Source organism: Mus pahari, chromosome 21 (genome assembly GCF_900095145.1).
Source record: "Mus pahari chromosome 21, PAHARI_EIJ_v1.1, whole genome shotgun sequence".
Lineage (NCBI taxonomy): Eukaryota > Metazoa > Chordata > Mammalia > Rodentia > Muridae > Mus > Mus pahari.
This window is the reverse complement of record NC_034610.1, coordinates 44,950,573-44,959,230: the sequence shown is the minus strand read 5'-3', so window position 1 is coordinate 44,959,230 and position 8,658 is coordinate 44,950,573. Positions and strand designations below refer to the sequence as shown.

General features: G+C 44.2%; 1 pseudogene; it reads left to right on the top strand.

The window, feature by feature from the left end:
- The first annotated feature begins 368 nt into the window (after positions 1–368).
- Positions 369–791, top strand: LOC110337916 (annotated as a pseudogene).
- The last annotated feature ends 7,867 nt before the right edge of the window (positions 792–8,658 follow it).

The following is an 8,658-nucleotide window of genomic DNA, read 5'->3' as shown; positions in this document are numbered from 1 at the left end:
ACAGCTTGGATCATTTCTCCAAATCTCCCATCCAACTGAACCATGCTCATACAAAGGAAAGAACATGCCTGCTAACTTCTCGTTTATTTTCCCAGCACAAAAACCAACGTGTACAGTGAATAGGCCTTCAAACATTCACAGTAGTTACAGCAGCTTGATTTGAACGTTATATCAAATTGTTCCAATACCTGAGCCATTTTCTATCCCATAGAGGCTACAGAGAAAAAGCCAGTTTTTACTCTGAAGGGCAAGTCAGCATATCAACCAAACCTGGGCTCTAGTAATATACTTTTGTCCTAAAAAAAAAAAATGAATACATCTCTCTTCCAGTCCCAGGCGCTGTGGGAGCAGTGGGTGACCGTGTAGCCATGGCCAAGTCCAAGAACCACACCACACACAACCAGTCCCACAAATGGCACAGAAATGGCATCAAGAAACCCCAGTCACAAAGATACAAATCTCTTAAGGGAGTTGACCTCAAGTTCCTGAGGAACATGCACTTTGCCAAGAAGCACAGCAAGAAAGGCCTGAAGAAGATGCTGGCCAACAACGCAAAGGCAGTGAGTGCATGCAGAGGCCATCAAGGCCCTTGGGAAGCCTAAGCTGTCAAGCCCAAGATGCCAAAGGGCCCCAGCCGCAAACTCAGCCGCCTGGCTTTCATTGCTCACCTCAAGCTTGGGAAGCGGATTCAAAGCTACATGGCCAAAGGACAGAGGCTCTGCCAACCAAAGCCTAGGGTTCAAACCAAGGCCACAGCTCCAGCTAAGGCCCAGGCTGCAGCTCCAGCTTAAACACAAAGGTGCCCAGGCCCCTGTGAAGGCCCCATCGGAAAGGCTCCTTCCAGTGTGAAGACAGACAGACTTCTGAGACATACCTACCTATAGAGTATTTGCAGATGACCAGTGTCCTGTGCTGTTTTCACGAATAAACTTGAGGCAAGAAAAAAAAGAATGCATAATCTTGTGTGAAATTTATCTGATTAAAACAAAACAAAAAACAACTTAGTTCTGAACCTCTAAATTCAAAGGTCACTTGGGAAAAAAACCAAGGACTTCATTGTACCTTTAGTGTTGGGGGCTGGTTTTGTGCACTGTGTGTTTCAGATGCGGATTTCTGTGCCCAGAGATCCGACTGCAGTCCTGATCTTGTCTATCACCTCTGATTGGCTAATAAAGACCAGGTCAGCCAATAGCTGGGCAGGAACAGGACTTCGGATTCCAGTCATGGGATCCTAATGACAGAGAGGGGGAGTGGGGGGAAGAAGGGGAGGAGGAGAAGAGGGGAGGAGAGGAGGGAGGCCATGAGGATTTGCCCTGAGCGGGCTTCATTTGGTCATGAGAGGATGACAATTGAATGAATCAAGAACAGCCAGGGCAAAACCAAGATGGCTGGGAGTTAGGCCAGGCCAGCACAATCGGGTTAAAATATCCCAGTATCTGTCCAGCTATAGTGCAAAAAGTTCATTAATAAAAATATCAGGTCTCTGTGTTGTTATTTCAGGGTGAGGGTGGGTGTAGAAAAGCTCTGTATATTTTAACCCTGAAGTCTGTAAAAGTTTTCCCACCTTTCACCCACTCCTTACAAACTAACCTGCTGCTTTGAAGAGCTAATGTTTCCCTCCAGGTATATTATCTAAGAAACTCTCCGGAGATGTATTTTTTTTTTTTAATAGACCAGGCTGCCCTAGAACGCAGAACTGTTCTTTCACATCAGCCACCTGAGTCTGGAATTAAAGGTATGTGCTGCCACATCTGGCTAACCTCTAGTAGACTGAATTCCTAGAAATAAGACAGATCCTATGTGTGCTTAGATTGAGCACAGTAAGTTAGAGGCACTTAGGCCAGCAGCAGTTATTACTCAGAGTGGAATATACTGCTTTCACAAACACATGTTCATCCAAAGAAGAGAAAATAAAAATTGTTAACTAAGTCTCAACTTTAAACTTCCTAAATATACAATTTTTATTGTGTTGCAGTAACTCTCCAACCCAAATATGTCCCAGCAATGAAAACACAACTCAATTAATATGAATACATGCTGTGTGCCTAGATTGGGCAGATCTACCACTACACTTGGAGAGAGAGAAGAAGGAGAAAATGGAAGAGGGAGAGGACGCAGAGGAGGAGGAAGAAGAAGAAAAACAGAGCAGAGAAGCACATGGACTAGAGAAACTGCAAGTTCTAAGGGGTCTCATAGATGTGGAAGATGGTAGTGCAGCGGTAGATCTGCCCAATCTAGGTGCACAGCATGTATTCATATTAACTGAGTTGTGTTTTCATTGCTGGGGTTTATTTGGGTTGGAGATTTACCACAACAAATTGTGGCTGAAAAAAACTGTTTTTGAGCATAGATAATTGAGCCCTGTTCACACCAAGAATATGAAAAATGATTTTTTTTTTCTTCAAAACCTCTGATAACAGAGGGAGTTGGCAAGTTTGAAATCTGCTAGCAGGGGCATTTACATTTTGTTGGCGCCCAGTAGGCTACTGCAGATAAATTCCATCTCTAGATACCATAGTCGATAAGAAACAACAGAGTGGGCCGTGTCTCACTAATGAGAAACCACTGCTCCTATGGGAGCTACAGATGGACAGAAATCATACAGGGTAACAACAGTAGCGCCCAAGGAAGAGAACATGTTGTCATAGTAGACTGTGGGGTGTGTGTGTGTGTGTGTGTGTGTGTTGTGTGTGTGTATACACGCATGCCTAGCACATAGACCCACAACACAATTAATTGTAAATGAAACTTGAATTCAGATGAATGATAAGGCAGGGTGGCCGAGCAGGTTGAGACGCTTAGTGCACAAGCCTGAAGACTTGAGTTCGATCCCCAGGACCCACTCAAAGGTGGAAGGAGACAAAGAACATGGAAAAGTTGTTCTCTGACTTCTGCACGTCCACCACAGGGCATGTCCACCTCCTACCACACACATATATCATATACCTATGCACGCAAGTATACGTGTGTGCATTCGTGCGTGCGTGCAAACACACACAGTAAACGAGACTGGAACTTTTTTAAAAAGAGAGTAAATGTAGCAGGTTATACTTTCCTTTCACCAAGCTTCATTTGCACAACAATGCCAGAAATGAATAAGGAAGGAATTAAATCTATAAGAATTAAAGTCTAGGCAATCGCTCTTGCTATCAATCCAAAGATTTTTAATTTGATTTTAAGACAAAAATTGTGCATTTTCTATTTTAAATAATGAATCAAAGTCAGAAAATTATTTGTGCAAGAATCAGATCTGTACGAATCATATGGCAGATACCCTGCAGCTAGTGCCCTTTCCTTGATTATAATCTAAACTCAAAGGAGTCCACAAAACAGACATAACTCAAGTTCTTTTATTTCATCTTTATATAATATATATAATATATAATCCTTACACTAGCTTGTTTATTTTAACCTACTACTCAAGTGCAATAATATCCCAATGGATTAAAGACATAAACTTTATCAGTAGTGAACTCGAAATATTGTTATGAGCTTATCCCAGAAATAGGCTTGTCCTAGTTAGGGTTTTCATTGCTGTGAACAGACACCTTGACTAAGACACATCTTCTTATAAAGACAACATTTAATTGGGCCTGACTTACAGGTTCAGAGGTTCAGTCCATTATCATCAAGGTGGGAGCATGGCAGCATCTAGGCAGGCAAGGTGCTGGAGGAGATGAGAGTTCTACATCTTGTTCTGAAGGCACGCAGAAGAAAACTGGCATCCAAGCAGCTAGAAGGAAGGTCTCAAAGCCCACCCCTACAGGGATGCATGTCTGCCAACAAGGCCACACCTCCTAAAAGTATCACTCCCTGGGCCAAGCATATTCAAACCGCCACAAGGCTTAAGTAACCAAATCACTGCTATGTTGAGAGCCAACTGGATAGGTATTTACTAAGGGGCAAGTAATAAATGTATAGAATACACACACACACACACACACACACACACACACAGAGCTTGTGGTTGGCACATACTTTATTGAAACGTGTGGGATACTTAAGCCAACAACAGACTTTCTTCCAGGACTGCTTCATCCAGACTTCATCGCGTGGCTTAGATTTCGCACACACTGATAGCAAATGGTAGTGTACTGGTTGTCACTTTTATTGCTGGTAATTTGTATTGCTACATAGAGGTCTGACCCAACTGGAGGTCTTCCCTCCATCTACCGCTTCATCCTACTATTGGATTGAAGATACTATATATTTGCAGAAATTCAATGTGCATATAGATTTAAAAATAGAATTCTATTAGGTTTTTCCTGGCTTTTTAATATTTAATTTTTAAAACATATAATATATATATATGTGTGTGTGTGTGTGTGTGTGTGTAGATAGATAGATAGATAGATAGATAGGCAGATAGATAGATAGATAAATAGATAGATAGATATAGATATATACATATATGTGAGTGTTTTGTATGTATGCTTACCACGTGCATGACTGATGCCTGCAGAGGTCAGAAGAGGGCATCAGACCCCCCAGAATTGGAGCTACAGATGGTTGTAAGCCACCATGTAGGTGTGGAGAACTAAACTCAGGTCCTCTGCAAGAGCAGCTGGTGTTTCAATTGTTTAGCTATCCCTTCAGCTTCTCTCGGCTGCCTTTTGGACTGCTTCGTTCAAACATGCATGTAGAGAACGGCGGGCACTTAATCTGCTGTTTTAAGATGCTATTTGTTTGAGGCTTAACTAGTTCTCTGTAATAACTTTGAGTATTCCGTTCACCTCAGAATTTTTCTGACAGATTTATAGAGCCTGCTCATGTTCATAATGGTGAATACTGGAAAGCGATAAGTTATTTAATATATACAGAAATGCCTAAACTTTTTGCTCATTTTAATGGTTCTGGCTTCCAAATTACAAGCTTGGACTCATTTTGATCCCATTTTAGAAATGTGTTGTGAACAGGAAAAGGCTACCAAGTTAGTTGTCCTAACGCCTTTCAATAATATATCCACACCCATATATATCAGTGGTGCTAATTAGACATAAAACTGATCTGAGAAAGAATAAAACCAAGCTTGAAGCTCTAACCGAAGCTTTATTTGCAGATAATAAACCCAGATGCTCAACGGGTCAGAAACTATCACATGAACTGCGAATCTGGGGTCCCGAGGTGGCCTGCATTCCACCTTTGGAACCTGGAATGACGACAGTGCAGTGGTTGAGCCAAACACACCTGTGTTTCCCATTCATGAGCACCTGCTGACTAATACCTCCGTGTTGTGCCATGATGACCAGCAAACTTCTTTACCGTAATATTTTAACCTGTCCCCTCCCTGCAGTGATGCAAATGTCTGTGTCTTAACCTGGAAGCAGCTTGTATCAGCTGTTGCAAGCTGACAGATAGTCTCTCCCCTAAACCTGTGCCCAGTAATTCACACTTGTGACTTAAATCAGCCTGATAAAAACATTTGTAAGACAGAAAAGTTCAAACAGCATACATTCGGGGACCCACCCCTTCTTCTTCTTCAGAGCTTGTTTCTAAACATTTCCCGTTAAGTAACAGGACGTACACATCTGTTCCTATTTCATTTTTACTAACTCTCCCAGCTTAACCACCAGCAAAAATTCCAAGAACAAATATATAGCAAGGATTCAAAATTTACAAGCACCCCCCCCCACCCCCAGAGAGGTCCACGACAGAGGTCTGGATTCCTTCTGCATGAAGTAAACAGGAGACATGGTATGTAGGTGCGGGAACACACAGTGAATCTGTAAGAAGGCCAGTGTCCTCAGAGCGAGTCAGACTCAGCCAGAGCCCAACAGACAACGTTCAGCGAGGATGGTGTCATGAAAGTTATGGGCAGCTTCCAGGGACATAAAAGGTGGTGACATGTCCAGAGGCCAGCAACAGAGAGTAGCTGTTCCCAACCCGGGGGTCTATAGGACCAAACTGGGAGATATACAGAGTCAATCACCAAGAGCTCTAGCAGAGAGTGTTCCAAACTGTGATAAGCCAAGACCCAGAGAAGTAAGAGAAGATCGAGACCAGACATCTCTACCACCTACGGGGCAGCCAGCCAGAGAGTCCTGGGTGCACCCTCAGGTGACGCAGGCACGGACACAGGACAGAGAACACCAGAGGACACAGACCTGGGCAATGGAAGCAAAGGGGGCAGCCCACCCAGACTCGCTTTCCTTTCCGTCTGGATTTGTTCTTCTTCCTCTGCGCAGCCTCAAGAGGGGTCAGATCACTCTGCCATGCATTCACACGCTTTGTCTTGGTTGAGGCTAGCCTGCTGTGACTCCAACTTCAAGCAGCACTTAAATGGAAGTCACTTGTATAATGTATATAGAAAACCCACACAGATTAGAAAACAGACTAGCAGCGTGGAAATACATCATCTTTAACAGACAAAAAATGAAACTTGGAGACATCTTTCTTTCGAGCAGAACACCAATATCATTGAAACAATTCTGCAGACTTGGACAGCTAAGCTGGGGGATTCCTGGTGGGTCAGCTTGATCGTGTTAAGGATGTTCTCTTGTGCCCGTCACTCCACAGCTTTCACTGAGAAAGTACCCCATTTCTACTTCCTATCTACACCACAGAGATAAAGACAATGCATTTTAAGACTGCAAAAGTTAGCCAGGCATAGTGGGGTACACCTTTAATCCCAGCACTTGGGAGGCAGGGGCAGGTGGGTCTCTGTGAGCTTGAGGCCAGCCTGGTCTACACAGTGAGTTCCAAGATTGTCAGAGCTACATAGTGAGACCCTGTTTCAAGGGGGGGGGGGGAGACGGTAAAAGTTGTTATGATAGACACAGCAAAATGATAATAGCAGCCACTCCCACCGGATGTAGCATTATGTGAGAGGCAACATCTCCACTCATGCTTTGGCTCGTGTAATTGTTGGCTAGGGCTGACATAAGAAACTGCCACAGACTGGGTGGCTTAAACAGCATACATCCTTCTCCGCCTAGTTCTGAAGCCATGAGATGAAAACCTGGGCTTCCCTGACGGCGTCTTGCTCAGCTAGCTACTATGAACCGGTTAGATACGGTAGAGTCTTGTCTTCTGAGTAACTATGTAGCAAAGAGTTACATTTAAACAAATGAACAAACAGGGCTTAAAGAAAGGTCATTAGTCATTGGAAGAGTGTCCTCAGAAGGAATCCGGGTATTTCTCCTTGTGAGACAACCCCCCCCCCCAAGTACTCACTGGGATTTCTCTCTTTGTCCCACCACGGTGAACCCATCTTCCAGGAGAACATCTCTGGAGTGGAACAGAAACCAGCATCCTGACATAATACAGGAGTCTCTTAAACATACTCACCTTGAGCACTTCGGTACAGTAAATAAAAACAGACAAATGCCAAATGCCCTGCTTCCTCCAGGGTCTTTCCCCTGCATCCTCCTACATCTTAATCTCCAGTTCTCTCCTAGGGATGAGTCACACTTAGGGTCTACCCTTTTGAACCTATTGTCTTTGTCTTGTCTCAGAAGACTGCCTCCAAACGCATGTACATCCTGGGATGCTGAGGGTTCAGCTTTAACCTAAGAATTGTGTGGAATGTTCATACAACTTCTCTCCTGCTGTGTATCATGCCACAGGGGCCTGGGGGGGGGGAGTTGTGGGGAGGGGAGGGCTCTACCACTGGCCTTTCTTAGCTTCTCCCTACTCTAAATGTATCATTCCTTGGCTCCTTTCTACCTTCACATGCTCGGCCAAATTACCCGATTCATTATAGTTGAAAAGGAATCTGATTCTTTCAGCACGAGGGGCTGTTAACCTCTCCAGTCACAGGAGCTTTCTTGAGACCATGCCAACACTGATACGAGACTAGAATGCAGTAATTCCAAATATCTTTAAGGACAGAAATAGGGGTGTCTGAGAAAAGAGGGTGACTTGTCCCCTGCTTCAGGCTAAGAGGAAACAGTAGAAGGGGCACATGGCAGGAGAGGCTGCATTCTTGCTAGCCCCTCCTGTACTGAGGCAGATACCTCACACACCATCACTGCCCCTAACTTTAATCGCCTTTGCCTTGGTTCAGAGTCTTGCCCTACAGACTTCCAATGTGATTTTATAAAAAGCTTTTGAAACAACTCTGCTCTCACAGGTAGTAAGAACACTTACCAGGTGGTCACAAGGCACATGAAACCCAAACCATTTACCCTCTGGCCTTTCACAGGAAAGGTCTGCCACGCCTCATCTAGGTCAGTAGGCGTGTCCACATCCTCCCTCCCCTCAGACACCCCTCCCCTCTGTGATGCTTCAGTCACTGGGATTACCTGCCAATGGCCAGAGCCCTGTCACCTCCGGGGTCACCAGAATCACCACTGGGTTTGCCTGGAGTTCTCTGGTCCTGATGACTACCGCTGACTTCCTTCTCCTAGGGACTCAGTTCTAAAAATCAAATCTCCCAAGGGGCTTTTTTCCCCCCAGGCATTCCCTAAAGAGCCACTTTCCAGTCTGTGCAACTTCAGTAGTCTTCCTCCAGTTCCACACACACATACCAAAGTGTTTAGGTAAATTGTAACCTTTGGGCTGTTGAAAACAAAATAATTTACTGGTGTGTGTGTGTGTGTGTGTGTGTGTGTGTGTGTTAGGTTATATGGTTAGGTTATATGATCATGTGTGCATGTATGTGTGTGTGTGTGTGTTAGGTTATATGGTTAGGTTATATGATCATGTGTGTATGTATGT